Source organism: Nicotiana attenuata, unplaced genomic scaffold, assembly GCF_001879085.1.
Source record: "Nicotiana attenuata strain UT unplaced genomic scaffold, NIATTr2, whole genome shotgun sequence".
NCBI lineage: Eukaryota > Viridiplantae > Streptophyta > Magnoliopsida > Solanales > Solanaceae > Nicotiana > Nicotiana attenuata.
This window is the reverse complement of record NW_017670491.1, coordinates 56105-71510: the sequence shown is the minus strand read 5'-3', so window position 1 is coordinate 71510 and position 15406 is coordinate 56105. Positions and strand designations below refer to the sequence as shown.

Here is a 15406-nt window from a genome sequence, read left to right as displayed (position 1 = left end):
CGGAGTCGGGAAGATCACGAGCAACACCTGAGGACAGCGCTTCAGACTCTGAGGGAAAAGAGATTATATGCAAAGTTTTCAAAATGTGAGTTTTGGTTGGATTTCGTGCCATTTCTGGGTCACGTGGTATCGAGTGAGGGCATTCGGGTGGATCCGAAGAAGGTAGAAGCAGTGCAGAGTTGGCCCAGACCATCTTTGGCTATAGAGATTTGCAGTTTCCTTGGCTTGGCAGGCTATTACCGTCGATTTGTGGAGGGTTTTTCATCGATTGCAGCCCCTATGACTAGATTGACCCATAAGGGTGCTCTATTTCAGTGGACGGAGGAGTGTGAGGCGAGCTTTCAGAAGCTCAAGATAGCCCTGACTACAGCCCCAGTTTTAATATTGCCTACTGCTTCGGGGTCTTATTCTGTCTATTGTGATGCCTCGAGAGTTGGCCTTGGAGCGGTATTGATGTAGGACGGTAGGGTGATTGCCTACGCGTCCAGACAGTTGAAGATACATGAGAAGAATTATCCTGTCCATGATCTTGAGTTAGCTGCCATTGTTCATGCCTTAAAGATTTGGCGTCATTACTTGTACGGTGTGCCTTGTGAGATATATACTGATCACCGGAGTTTGCAGCATCTGTTCAAGCAGAAGGATCTTAATTTGCGTCAGAGGAGATGGCTAGAGTTGCTGAAGGATTATGACATCACTATCTTGTATCACCCGGGCAAGGCCAATGTGGTGGCCGATGCCTTGAGCCGCCGAGCAGAGAGTTTGGGGAGTTTGGCTTATTTACCAGCAGCAGAGAGGCCTATGGCGATGGATGTTCAGGCCCTAGCCAGCCAGTTTGTGAGATTGGATCTTTCGGAGCCCATCCGGGTTCTAGCTTGTGTGGTCTCTCGGTCTTCCTTATTTGATCATATCAGGGAGCGGCAGTATGATGACCCTCATTTGCTTGTCCTCAAGGACAAGGTGTTACATGGCGATCCTCGAGATGTGACCATTGGTGATGACAGAGTATTGAGGATACAGGGTCGAGTTTGTGTACCCAATATCGATGGGCTTCAGGAGTTGATTCTAGAGGAGGCCCACAGTTTGCGGTATTCCATTCATCCGGGTGCCGCGAAGATGTATCAGGATTTAAGGCAGCACTACTGGTGGAAGCGGATGAAGAAGGATATAGTTGGGTTCGTAGCTCGGTGCCTTAATTGTCAGCATGTGAAGTATGAGCACCAGATACCGGGTGGATTGCTTCAGTAGATAGAGATTCCGGAGTGGAAGTGGGAGCGGATTGTTTTACCTGATTTACCTATTTGTAAAAGGAGATTTCATTTGATTCTTTACGGTTTTACTGTTTTAAGTAATTTACTGCCTGATATAGAATTGCCTTGTGCATTTATGTGTTTTCATGCTTTCAGCCATTATTTATTGTTATTACTCACTGAGTTGGAGTACTCACTTTACTCCCTGCACCTTGTGTGCAGATGCAGGTATTTATTCACCCGGTAGCGGGTATTGGCTGTATGAAGGCAGAGCTGTAGGAGTTTAGCGAGGTGACTGCCAGCGTTCGCACCACGGTTTCTCTCCCTGTTGTTCATTATTCCTGTTCAGTGTATTTTTAGACTTTGTAGATGTAATTACACTCTTATAGATGCTCGTGACTTGTGACACCCCGGTTTGGGCTGTGTTTGGGTTGTACTTCCGCTAAGTAATGTTATTGAATCACCTTTAAAATTGATTATTCACGTTTATCTAATTTTGAAAAAGGCAATTTAGGTTGGTTGGCTGGCCTTGTCTTCACGAGAGGCGCCATCACGACTGGAGCGGGGTTTGGGTCGTGACAAGTTGGTATCAGAGCCTAGGTTACTAGGTGTCACGAGTCATGAGCAGGTTTAGTAGAGTCTCGCGGACCGGTACGGAGACGTCTATATTTATCCTCGAGAGGCTGCAAAACCTTTAGGAAAACTTCACATTCTTGAATTTTTATCGTGCGTCCTTGATTCAGCTTGAAAAGTAACTCTTGAAATTCCTTCCACGCATTCGTATGCGCGCATGAGCGCTCAGTATCAGATGTGCCTTGATGGCTTATGATTCCCTATCGGGGGCGAGATGTGATCTCTGTGAGTTGATGTTGGGCCAGTCTGGAGGACTTGAGGTCGGATCTTTGCCTATGGCTTGAGCACCGAGGTGCTGATTGAGTGAGCAAGTATTTTGAACTTTTATGTTCGCTAGTGTCCCCGTTAGTGGAAGTGACGGCCGTGGCTAGGTGATGAGTATGTTAGTACTGCGAGATGTATCTATGTGACGTGGGAGTGACGAGAAAGGCCTGATGAAGGATAGAGAAATTATTAGGTGCTGGAATTCCATCTTGATTTGAGGTATAGCCCCGAGTGATGGGCGTATGAAGGATCTTTTCATGTTTCCCAGTTGATGGTGAAGTGAATTTCATGTTGCGGGATGAGTTCAGACTCAGGAAGACTAAGTGACGGTGTAATGTGTATGACGGTGGAAGGTATACAGAAGTGTTATATTGAGGCGGAGCAGGTGGGTTATCTCCTGCGGAGTGTTCTGAAGTGGTGTGATCCTTATGTGTATGTTAGAAGATCTCATGTGTAATTGAAAAGTACGTGTTGAAATTTGAAATTTTGGGTCGCTTAAGAGAGTGGGCTTAACTGTCGCGGCGATGAATGCGAGAATTGCAGAAGATTTACAATATTAGATGATATGTGTTTTCACAAGCTTATAAATGATTTGAGTTTATCTCACTATGGTATTGTGGCATTAATAGAGTAAAAGTGTTATGAGTTATTGAGTGTATCTTGATCTATGGCTTCGATCCAAGTGGGGGAGTCTGCTGTGAGTAGTTGATTGCACAGTTAGGTGCTATGTTGGTTCCAGTTTGGGGCGTGCGAGTGAATTATCTATGGCTAGATTAAAGGAAAATTTTGACAAAGGTTATATTATGCTTCATAGGGTATGAGAATCACGGAATGTCTAGAGTTGTTGTTGGTAAAGAATGCTCGGTGCGTAGAGTAGGAAGTTGCTTGGTTGTATTGGGATGAGGATTTCATTCTGTGGTGTCGGAGTGCCAATAAGGCACGGGTGGTTCTGTTCGTTGGGTTAGGTAAATTGCAGTTTGAATAAGAGTGAACGACTTGTGAGAATGGTTCTAATGTGTCCAAGAGTCTGCGTAAATCAATTGAGTGTTCTAAAGTTGCATATGTGGTTAGAAACTGAGTTCCATTGGAAGATGTCAAGACTTGTGGTATTTCTATGTTAATTATGGGATTCTATGTATCAGTATCAGGAAAGTAAAGGAAACAAAGTTAGATTCGCAGGAAGTTCTTCAGAGTAAGGTATTCTGGGATGTGGTGTTTCTGGGAATATCTCAGAGAGTATTCAGCGGTTTATGGGTTTCAGATAGTGTGGTTTTATGCTTGGGTCTCATGTGGTATGCCTGGGTTGAGGAATTGTGGTACTACATCAAGGGGAAATATCAAGTTGAAGACGAATCAGAAGAAATTTGGATAGATGGAGTAGCTTGATAGTAGATCGGATCGGCATGGTAAGGATATGATTAATTCTTTGTCGGGGTAATGAGTTCGTACAAGTATTTTCGTAGCAATGCTTTGGGGTTCCGATGGCTTGCTTAGCTTGGTCTAGTTAGAAGGATTCAGTTGTGGCAGTTTAGTTTGTGCAAATGGAATTGGGAGAGTTCTGGTTGATTTCTACCGTAGTTGGAAGGGTGCATTTTCCACGGATGTGAGAGACATGGGATGTGTAATGATTTTTCTTCTAGATGGGATCAATGGAAGTTCTTGGCTAGATAAGTAACAGTTCAGTTCTGGAAGGGGAGTCCATAAAACTCTTAAGCAGCGGGTAGCCTCAGATAGTTAAAGGAATGATATTTCTAATTGGAAGTGATTTGATGGGGTATTTAAGGTGTCATATGCTTTCGGACGGAAAATTGGGATCGGGATGATTCGTGTGCTATATGGAGTTGGGGACTGGGAGTTCTCATACGCAGGCTATGTTATGGTTATGGACCGTATGTATCGGCACCGTTTAGCGGCTATCGGGATTTGGAGGCTCGAGTGGATCTTTCTTTGCTGGTTTGTTAGATATTGGATGTGATGTTGGAGTTCAAACTGGTTGTCTCAGTGTTGGGTTATTCTGGACTATTGCGCTATGGGCTATGCTGGAAACGCAACTGGTTGAGTGGCGAGGTGCGTCGGATTATGTTCTAGCAGAGTGGTTTATATTTCAAAGACCCAGCGGACGGCTGGGAAGGATTGTTTTTCTTAATTGGGCCTTTGTGATGGATGTCAATGTAGGGGTTTCTACCATCGACTCAGTTCCGGTGTTGAGGGACTTTTCGGATGCGTTTCTTGTGGCCGGGCATGTCGCTGGGCGAGGTTGTGGATTTCGGTATTGATTTGGTGCCGGGCACCGTATCGTATGGCTCCGGTAGGAGTTGTAGTAGTGGAAGGAGCAGCTTCAGGCTTCCTTGATAATGAGTTCGTTGGCAGGCTAATGTGGATGTGTGTTCTAGCTTGAGTCGGCTTGGTTGGCCCCGAATGGTATTGTGAGGGATAGGTTGATTCGACCGTTATTGAGCTTGTTAGTGATCTGGGGAGATCTATGGGTTGCTTTTCTGTGTTGTTAGACGCTACGATTTGTTGGTTATGGGCACATATGGTGCGGTTCTATTGGGGTTCATAGTGGAAGTCGAGCGGGGAGAATAATTGGGTGTTGCTCAGTGAATGGCGTATCAGTTATGTCCTATCGGGCTTGCGTGGTATAGGCTACTTGTTTCACCGAGGGTGTAATGATTTGCTTTGGTTTCAGGCATCAAATTGTGCGTGGTTGTCAATTTCGGGCATAGTGACTTGAGGTGTCTCATGTGGAGCAGTGTTTGGATAGGATCGTGCATTGCAGCGAGGCTATGTGGAGATATGACCTTGCGGGTTAGATTCGTATGTTCTATTCTATGATGTGAGATGGGTTCTCAACCTTGTGTTGTGGTGGTACTGGTGAGCTTGTGGTACAACTCTTTCATTTGAACCATTTTCATGATTTGAGTGTGTTCGGACCGTTGCATATTGGTGCGCGTATTATGCTAGTTGTGGCTTAGGCCTCTATTGACATGTCATGTCACCAGAGTGGTGTGTTGGATTAGAGGAGATCGTGGGGATCATTAATGAATACGAACGGATTCGATTTCAGCATGTTGGAAGGTTAATGACGAGGTTCGGCTCGAAAATTTGTTATGGTAATTGCCAGAGGAGAAATGGCTTCATGAATGGTTGATCTAAGAAATGGTTATGGTTTATTGCATGTTTCATTTATCGTTGGCAGTATATGAAAGTGTTGGAAATGAGGCTTTGGCTAATAAGAGGTTTTCTATCGGTATTTGGTTATTGTAGGCAGCTGTTGTGAATGGAAGTTATCGCTGCATGTGTTTGAGTTATGTGGTATATCATATAATTGCACCTGAGGTTGCAGGCATGGGCTATTACAGCTGGTTTGGGACTATTCAGAGTATAGTTGTGAGGTTCTGATCGTATTGATGGTTTCAGAAGTGAAAGTGTGGTTCTAGGTTTTATGGATTAGGATGGATTGTGAAAATTTCAGCTACGTCGTGTTATCGAACCTATATGAGATAGGGTGACGTGGGATCACCCCCGGGTATATACATGGTAAGGTTATTCAGCGAGTGTTTGGCTTTTACAACAACTCTGGGAACGTTCGAGGACGAACGTGTGTTTAATTGGGGGAGGATGTAACGACCCGACCGGTCGTTTTGAGCTTTTGCACTTTGATTGCCAGTTCTCGGGCATGACTTGCCCCGTATGATGTGTTATGACTGATGTAGAATGTTGGTTTTGGTTTTTAGGAAAAATCGGAACGAATTGGAAAGAAGAGTCTCAGTTGAAAGTTTTGAATTTGAAAGGTTTGACCAAGAGTTGACTTATTTGTATATGAGCTCGAATCGGTGTTTTTTTGATTTGGTTAGCTTCGGGGGATGATTTGTGACTTAGGAGCGTGATCGGAAGTGATTTTGGAGGTCCGGTGTAGAATTAGGCTTGAATTGGCGAAGTTAGTATTTTGGCGAATTCCGGTTGATAGGTGAGATTTTGATTCGAGGGTCGGAATGGAATTTTGAGAGTTGCTGTAGCTTCGTTATGTGATTTGGGATGTGTGTGTAAAATTTCAGGTCATTCGGAGGTGATTTGGTTGGGTTTTTGATCGAATCCGTGTTTCGGAAGTTTTAGAAGAACTTAGGCTTGAATCGATGAGAACTGATGGTTTTAGTGTTGTTCGAGGTGTTTTGATGATTGGAACAAGTTTCAATGATGTTTTAGGATGCGTTGGTGCTTTTGGTTGAGGTCCCGGGGGCCTCGGGTGAGTTTCGGATGGTCAATCAGATCATTTTTGGCTTTGAGGAGTTGCAGATTTTTTTCATTTCAGGTGTTGCAGAGATTTATCTCTTCGCGTTCGCGTAAAGGGCCTCGCGTTCGCGAAGAAGGATTTGGAAGTTCGCGTCAGAGGCTCGCGTTCGCGGAAGGCAAAGGGGTTGAGCTTCGCATTCGCGTCAACCCGTTCGCGGTCGCGTAGGAGGGGCCTGGGCCCCGTTGGCATTGTTCTTCGCGTTCGCGGGTAAGGCACCACATTCGCGAAGGGTAATTTGGTCAGAGGCAAGTTTTGTTCATCGCGAACGCGAGAGAGCCCTCGCGTTCGCATAGGGTAAAATGTCAGCTGGGCAGAGGGGTTTTAACAACATTTCCTTCGCGAGTCTAAGTTAATTTTCACCATTGTTGAGCATCCTTGAGAGCTTTTGGACGGGAATTGAAGAGGGTTTCGACTGTGATTGATTGGAGGCGAGTCCTATGATCTAAAAACATGATTTAATTGTAGAATCAACCTAGAAATTCATGAAAATTTATCAAAAAGGGGGAAGAACTAGGGCTTGAGTTTTGATAGTTCAAATTTGGTTTTGATGGGTCATTTGAATTCGGATTTGGGAGTTCTTGATATGTGTAGACTCGTGGCGAGACAAGGAACCCGTTGATGTGAAATTTTCTGAGTTTCGTGAAGTGGACCCGGGGCTCGGGTTTTGCTAATTTCGAGATTTTTGCTATTTTTCGATTCTTTTTGATTGGGTTATGTTCCCTTAGCCTATTGTGACGTATTCGTTGTGGTTTTGGCCAGATTCGACACGCGAGGAGGCTGACTTGAGAGTCAAGGGCACAGCGAGCTAGAGAATTGGCCGGCTTGAGGTGAGTAATGATAGTAAATGATGTCCTGAGGGTTTGAAACCCCGGATTTGCACAACGTAGTGTTATATTGAGGTGAAACACGCGCTTAATGACGAGCGCGGGGTTGTTTACTACTGGGGATTGTGACTTGGTCCGTCCCGATTCATATTTTTACCGCGTATTTGACTAAAATGTGTTTGTTATCAACATGACTCGGGCTTATTGCCATATTTTGGGCTTCATGCCGACTACTTGGATCCTTCGTGGACTTTTATCACCTTTTCCTCACTATTTTGATATATTACTTGAACTCAGTCCTGTTGATTAATACTGTTTTACAAACTCAGCCACTTTTAATTGAATTTTGAGATTTAAATGATATTTCCAATGTTGTTTGGGCTGAGCACTACTATTTTACTGATGCCTGAGAGGCTTGTGATGATATCTGGACTGAGTGAGGCCGAGGGCCATATGTGAGGATATGCTGAGTGATATGAGGCCGAGGGCCTGAGATACATTTATATGCCACGAGGTGGCTTGAGTTACGTGAGGAAGCTTTCTGGCCTTGTGAGTGATGTGAGGAGGCTTTCAGGCCTTACGAGTGATGTGAGAAGGCTTTCAAGCCTTATGTTGATATAGCGCTTGGGCCGTAAGGGGCCCCCGGAGTCTGCACGCCCACAGTGAGCGTGGGTACCCATATGATCTGAGAGTGAGCCCGAGGGCCTGATACTATGCTGAGTGACTGAGAGTGAGCCCGAGGGGCTGATACTATGCTGAGTGACTAAGAGTGAGCCCGAGGGGCTGGTACTGTGCTGAGTGATTGATACTGAGGCTGATACTATTCTGAGCGATTGATACTGGGCCCGAGGGGCAGATTACTACTCACTATTTACTTGTTGTTTTACCTGATTTAACTGTTTTTAAAAGGAGATTTCATTTGATTCTTTACGGTTTTACTGTTTTAAGTAATTTACTGCCTGATATAGAATTGCCTTGTGCATTTATGTGTTTTCATGCTTTCAACCATTATTTATTGTTATTACTCACTAAGTTGGAGTACTCACTTTACTCCCTGCACCTTGTGTGCAGATGCAGGTATTTATTCACCCGATAGCGGGTCTTGGCTGTGTGAAGGCAGAGCTGTAGGAGTTTAGCGAGGTGACTGCCAGCGTTCGCAGCACGGTTTCTCTCCCTGTTGTTCATTATTCCTGTTCAGTGTATTTTTAGACTTTGTTGATGTAATTACACTCTTATAGATGCTCGTGACTTGTGACACCCCGGTTTGGGCTGTGTTAGGGTTGTATTATCGCTAAGTAATGTTATTGAATCACCTTTAAAATTGATTATTCACGTTTATCTAATTTTGAAAAAGGCAATTTAGTTTGGTTGGTTGGCCTTGTCTTCATGAAGGCGCCATCACGACCGAATCGGGGTTTGGGTCGTGACAGTTTCGATGCTCCGGAGGTATTACGGTGATCTGTCGCACGAGTTGGATTTTAGCTCAGTTCAGTTGGAGAAGGATCTATCTTATGTTGAGGAGCCAGTGGCAATATTGGACAGGCAGGTCAGGAAGCTGAGGTCAAAGAACATTGCGCCCGTGAAGGTTCAGTAGCGGGGTCAGTCGGTTGAGGAGGCGACCTGGGAGACCGAGTAGGATATGCGCAGCCAGTACCCTCATCTTTTCACTACCTCAGGTATGTCTTTGTGCTCATTCGAGGACGAACGAATGTTTAAGTGTGGCAGGATGTAACGACCCGGCAGGTCGTTTTTGGAATTTACGTCCCGATCCCCTATTAACTGCTTTCCCCAACTTTATTTCTGCTATTTTGATTTCCCGGGAGGTTCGGTTTTGAGTTTCGGAGAGTTTTGGGACACTTAGTCCCTAAATGAGAGCTTAAGTGTTGGAAACTGACCATAGTTAGAACAGTGTGAAGATGGCCTCGGAACGGAAAGCCCCGTTCGCGAAGCTTTACCATTTTCTATCTTCGCGTTCGCGTCTAAGCCCTCGCGTACGCGTAGTGTTATTTGGCACTGAGGGTTGTGCCTATTTCCTTCATCGCGTTCGCATGCACTAGCTCGCGTTCGCGTAGCTTTGCCAGTCCCAGCCTTCGCGTTCGCGTGCTTTTCCACGCGTTGGCGTAGTGCAATTCGAGCAGCCTTCATTTTTCTTCTTCGCGAACGCGAGACCTCCTACGCGTTCGCGATGTATTAAGTACCTGGGCAGATATAAACATTTCAAAACGAGGGTTTAGCCATTTTTACCAAAAACTCAAGCTTAAGAGCTCGGATTTGAGCGAAATTTCGAGGGTTTTTCAGAGACATTGATTGGGTAACAATTCTAAACTCCTTTTTGCTTGTAACCCACTAATCTAAGCGTAAATTCCTCCTTTAATTTCGGATTTTGAATGAAAAATTGATAAAACTTCATTGACCGAATTATTGAGTTTTGAGTGGGTTTTTGGCATCCGATTTGAGAGATTTTTATATGGTTAGACTCGTGAGAGTACGAGGGTTCTGAAAATGTTAATTTCACCCGATTCCGAGACGTTGGCTTGAGGGGTATTTTGGTCAATTTACCTAATTTCGCGTCTTAGCTTTGAATTAAATCGTAGAATCAGTTGCTTGAGATGTTATTTACGATGTGTACTTGAATTGAATAGATTTGGGCCATTCGGAGTTGGATACTCGTGGCAAACGTGTGGTTTCGAGTTGATTTTGGAGCCGGTTCGAGGTAAGTGACTTGTCTAACCTTGTGTGGGGGACTTTTCCCCTTAGGATTGATATTGTGGTAATTGAAATGCCTCGTGCGTGAGGTGACGAGCGCGCACTTGTGCTAATTTTTGGAAATCCGATTTTTCTTTAAAAATAGCCTTGAATTGTGTTCCTCATTTCCTTGCTTACACTGTTTGGGTATTAAACCTGCTGTAGCTTAGAGAAGCATGTCTACTTGACTAAATTGCTTTATCTGTCTTAACTGCCTTAATTGTACTACGTGAACCATGCTAGATTAGGATTACCTGCTTCACTTTGATATGAAATTGATTGGGTTGAATTTTGTTGTTGCTGTGTATTTACTTTGGGACTACGGAACGGCATTCCGGGAGATCCTCCTGCACTTCATGAGTTAGACTACGGGACTGCACCCGGGAGATCCACTTGACATGATATTTATATTTGGGGACTACAGGACGGTATCCTAGGAGATCCACGGTTGTTATCTCGGAGTTGAGTTATATTCTTTTATTGTGTTTTGGTTGCCTTTGTAATAGTTGTTGTTGTCCTTTATATCATGTGTTATTTAATTACACTGTCATTTCACGCTGTTAAACCTGTATCTTTTCACCTCAGTAGGGCCCTGACCTTCCTCGTCACTACCCAACCGAGGTTAGGCTTGACACTTACTAAGTACCGCTGTGGTGTACTCATGCCCTTTCTGCGCATCTTTTTCATGTGCAGATCCAGGTACTTCTACCCAGGCGTATCACCCTGGAGGCAGGGAGCATTTCAGAGACTTCGAGGTACATCTGCCACGTCTGCAGACCGAAGAGTCTCCTTCTTTACTCTATCTGTAGTGTTAGCCCTTCTATCGTACTATTGATGTAGACATTTCTGGGGATTAGAGCACTTTACTATATTCCTCTTAGCTTGTCTTCCCGTGAGTTTCCGGGTTTTGAGATAGTAATGTAGGATGCTGTGATGTGGAGTTGTATATGCCGAGCGACATTTTATATACTGTTTCTCCTTTAAATTGTTCAGTTTTGACTATTATTCCGCAAGTTAGTTATGGTTTCCGCATTGTTAGGCTTACCTAGTTGTAGAGACTATGCGCCATCACGACATGTTCACGGTGGGTGAACTGGGGTCGTGACAATCTCTTTTGTTGAAACTTTATAAAATTAAAGCATCATAGTAATCCATTTAATGCATTTGAATGTAATGAAACTGGCTCTCCCTAGTTTCCAAATGGTGCAGTATGAAACCTAATGATGCAGAAAAAGCAGATTGATTCCTTTTATCCAGTAAGTCCTTAAATCCAAAGTCCAAGCAATTCCTTTTAAAAGCCAGATCCAAAATATGTGGTTTCGGTCGGATGCTACGTTCTCTGATGTCACTGCTCCCCTCATTGACTATTGATTTTATCACACTCAAAATGAAATGGAAGAAACTAGTGCTACAGATGGTCATATACTTAAACTAGTGCTACAGACTTAAAGTCTTCAATTTTTACACAATTTATTCATAAACTCTTGATTCCAACAGTCTGTATAGAATCCGCTGGGCAGTTGCAAAAGGTGGAGAGCAAACTGTTTCTAACGGCTAATTCCTACCCTCTTTTGGTTACTGCATGAATCTGCCGGGCAGTTGCAAACTGTTTAACTAGCAAATCTGCTGGCTACAAGCCTAACTTTTGAACTCTAGAAGGCTCTTCGGGGCAGTTGCAAACTGTTTCTAATAGCTAATTCCTGCCCTCTTTTGGCTACTGCATGAATCTGCTTAGTGATTTTGTAAGTTGTTATTTGATGTTTCTTTCTTCTTGCAGAGAATGTCCCAAAATTAATATTGAGAACCGAAAAAAGTTAAAGAATCCTCACACTGCTGGAAAGAGAAGTTTTGCTTTAGTTCGCTCTAAGTTGGTGTGTAACTAGCAAATTATGGCAAAAAATTTCTCAATTTTTGCTCTTGTTTAGTACATGGTGGATCACCAGGAATGCTAATTCACTTTCATGCGACTAGGAAAACGATAAGGAAACTTCGGATACTTTATCAGCAAAGGAACTCTTTGTAGCTACAAGAAAAAGGAAAGATGGGCGATCATACAAGTGCTCGGATGAAAATACAACTAGTAAAATTGTGCGAATTATATTTAGCTGATGTTATATCGAGATGAATTATTTATTTTTATTAGTTTACTTTTTATTTACTTGTTCTATTTGTTTGAATATTCTTTGAAGGCTGAAATGGAGGAAATTGAAGCACAACAAAATGAAAATGGCAATGAGTCCGTAGATGCATTTGCATCTGTCATGGGGCCTGAACATCTGGGACGTCTGAGATTGTATGGACGAGGGGTTACAATAACTTCTTTGAGAGGGAAAGTAGGATGTTTTGAATCCTCTTCAAATACTACAAATTATCTACAAAAAATGGAGGAGAAGATACAAACAATGGAGGAAAAAATTGAGGAACAAAAGGAACTATCCGTCAAGAAGTTGTTGCAGATGTCCTTGCACGACTTCAGCGTTCAGGAATTGATATTGATGCTAACATTATTCTAGCGGCATTGGGTGATAATTCTCTATGAGAAGCTTCTTCTGCACAACAAGCAACTTTGCAACCAATCCGTCGTCCATCTACTAATAGCAACAAAGAAGGCCAACTCATTCCAGGTATTAATATTGCTTATTTAAAATGAAAAAGTACTGATTTAATATTGCATGAAATAAAGCGGGGTTGTTCTTTTGCTAAGAAATAAACAACTATCTTTCTGTTTTTTTTAGGTTATTCGATTTAGAATTATACTTGTTGATGCCAAGAACTATAATTCTTTTTTCTGTTGATATTTTTCACTTTTCATAATTTAGAAATACTTTAGAAGTTATGGAAAAGACAAAGAAAAAAAACTTTAGAAGTTATAGACAAAGATGTTGAAGCTTGATCCTTAAAAGTAAATCAAGATATTCAGTTTGGGATGTGAAAGCGAGATGAGCAAGTTACATTCGTAAAGAAAGCTTACTTGCAGCATATTTGTTGAAAACTCGAAAGCACCTGAATCATTTATATTAGAATACTCTCTTCCGTCAACTTAAGTGTTTATACTTTCTGTTTTCTATAGTTTCTACATAAGTAAATATAACAGTTCTATGTTTTATATGTTTTCTAGGATAATAGGATTTACCTCTACATGTTTCTGCATATGGTTCGGCATATAGTATTTGTTCTAATTTTCTATGGTTTCTGCATTGCTTCAAAAATTGAGAAGTGAGAAACATCCATATTAGTTTCTGCAGGGATGTTTGAACTAAGCAAATTACCATTGAGCAGTAGTTCTGTTTCCAATTTCCATGACTGACAGTGGGAGTTCTTCATTGTTATGTGCACATTAAGTGTTCTGTCACAGAGTTGTATTTACAAATGATGTTTTGAGCAGGTTGAAAATTTTGGGATAGTCATATTTACAAAGGAAACTCTGCCGAAAATTTAAGAATTTAAATAGTTTGAAAATTTTCAAGTTATCAAATTGGTCATTCAATTACTTTGTGATTCAATATAATTATCCTAAAAATTTTATTTAATTATTTCTCATTGTGTTTTGTAGGTGCAGTGATTGCGGATGAAAGCAGTGAGTGTTGTTGATCGTTGTTAGACTTTCTATTATTATGTTTAAGGATATTTTAGTTTAGAACTTTTTGTATGCAAACTCATCTATTTGGACTTTTGAATTGTTTGACCAAACAATGCATCCATATTTTTTTTTTTTGTACATGGATAATGCTAGTTGGATATGGTGTAAACAATTTCATAGAATAGGAAACTACTTCTCATTTTGCTTCCATAAATATCAGAAATTACAATTTGTTGCAATAGAGAATATAACCGTTCCAATAGACCTAGCAAATAATAAGAGCAGCCCCTAATAACCGTTCCAATATGTTATAATATCCGTTGCAATAGGGGTACTGATAATTGTTCCAATATATCACACAAACCGTTGCAATATATCATGAAAACCGCTGCAATAGACTTAAAAAAATCAGCTGCATTATTTTACCAGGACGGTTTATAACTGTCCCAAATGAAAAGGAAACCGTTCCTGTAGACAGAATAGTGGTAGCAGTTCAAACCGTTCCAGTACCCTATCTGTGGAGACGGTTTGTAAACCGTCGTAAATAACCGTTCCAATAGACCTATTGTAACACTGAATTCCGGAACGGGTCCAAATCCGTCCCATTAGCCCTATAGGAACGGTTAGCTTATTTATTGTAACGATTTTCGAAGGGTTGCCATAGGTTCAATTTCTAGTAGTGAGAGATAGCTTGATGAGTAACAACATACCATTTTGTTGTGTGAACACATGTCTCCTTATGCAGTGTCGTAACTTCATCAATTTTGTGAATCGTTTCACAAATTGTAGTAGCAGGAGTATTTTCTTTTGCGGCTGATTGGCGTATTTCTTTTGAATTAATACGACCTTTCACTTCAATCTGGCAAAATGATATCTGCATTTTTTTATATCAACCAATTCATCATTCTTCTGGTTACATTGCACTGTTGTTGCATATCTCTTCAGTTTAATTTTAAGCATCCTCTCTTGCCTAGCTAAAACTGGTAGAAGCTGCAGCAGCAGTGTAATTTCCGGCTGAACATTCGTTGACACATTAAATTGTTTAACAATAGCAGATAGCAGTTCCATTAAACCTGTTATAAAGTATTGAAAAAATTGAATATATTAAAATTTGAAATGTTTGGTGAAGTCAGATACTAAAAACAAATAGGTTGCAAAGATGGTTATGTGGAGTGCAAATCAAACTGTTCATTCAAAAAAACACAATGGAATATTGACAATACGGATTGTGTAGCGTTTAATCTTGAACAATTTGTAACTGCTATTATTAACAGGCCGTAAAATATGATATTAACACCTAAATGTATTTCAAATAGAACAAAAATGAAAATTTCGGAAGCCAAAGTAAAGTAAAACACACTAAGCGTATGATGTTAACAAAAGTGAAGTGTTAGTAATGATGCTATTTGATTTTTCTTTATGTTTTCTGAAATACTAATTCAACTTTTCCTTCGTTGTTGTGGTCCCTCTTCAATTTTTAGTAGGAAAAAATGAATTGATGTTTGAATGGTTAGCGAATTAGGAAGAGATGGCTATCATGAGTTTGAACCAAAGTAGAAGGAGGTATCGAGTTCGTCTCGTAAAGGAAATGTGAAGAGTATAATAGGAGATAACCGTTGGGGAATTGGTAAAAAGATAAAATTAAGTCCGAAGTATATAAAACAGGATATAGCCGTTATTGATTTGGTGCAAGAAAGTAACTGCCAGGGAGAAGTTGTGTGATGTTTCTCTGAATCGCCATCTAGTCTTGTATACAATATTTGGGTGCTTCATAAATATTCAATTAATATTAAATTTAATACTGTAATTAATAGGA

The 15406-nt window shown here is 41.5% G+C and overlaps 2 long non-coding RNA genes across 8 annotated transcripts in view; both read left to right on the top strand.

The window, feature by feature from the left end:
- LOC109240171 overlaps nt 1-13825 on the top strand; it is a 30193-nt gene extending 16368 nt beyond the window's left edge. For all 6 annotated transcript variants that reach the window (XR_002070019.1, XR_002070018.1, XR_002070016.1 and 3 more), the window contains 4 exons: nt 11788-11881; nt 11982-12098; nt 12200-12634; nt 13564-13825. This is a non-coding gene — a long non-coding RNA (uncharacterized LOC109240171). The remainder of the gene's footprint in view (nt 1-11787; nt 11882-11981; nt 12099-12199; nt 12635-13563) is intronic.
- Nucleotides 1496-8463, top strand: LOC109240172. Of its 2 annotated transcripts, none has more exons than XR_002070020.1 (3): nt 1496-1541; nt 7201-7268; nt 8337-8463. It is a non-coding gene; the product is annotated as an uncharacterized LOC109240172 (long non-coding RNA). The 2 variants fall into 2 exon arrangements; XR_002070021.1 differs by having other exon boundaries at nt 1526-1565.
- Nucleotides 13826-15406: the final 1581 nt, after the last annotated feature.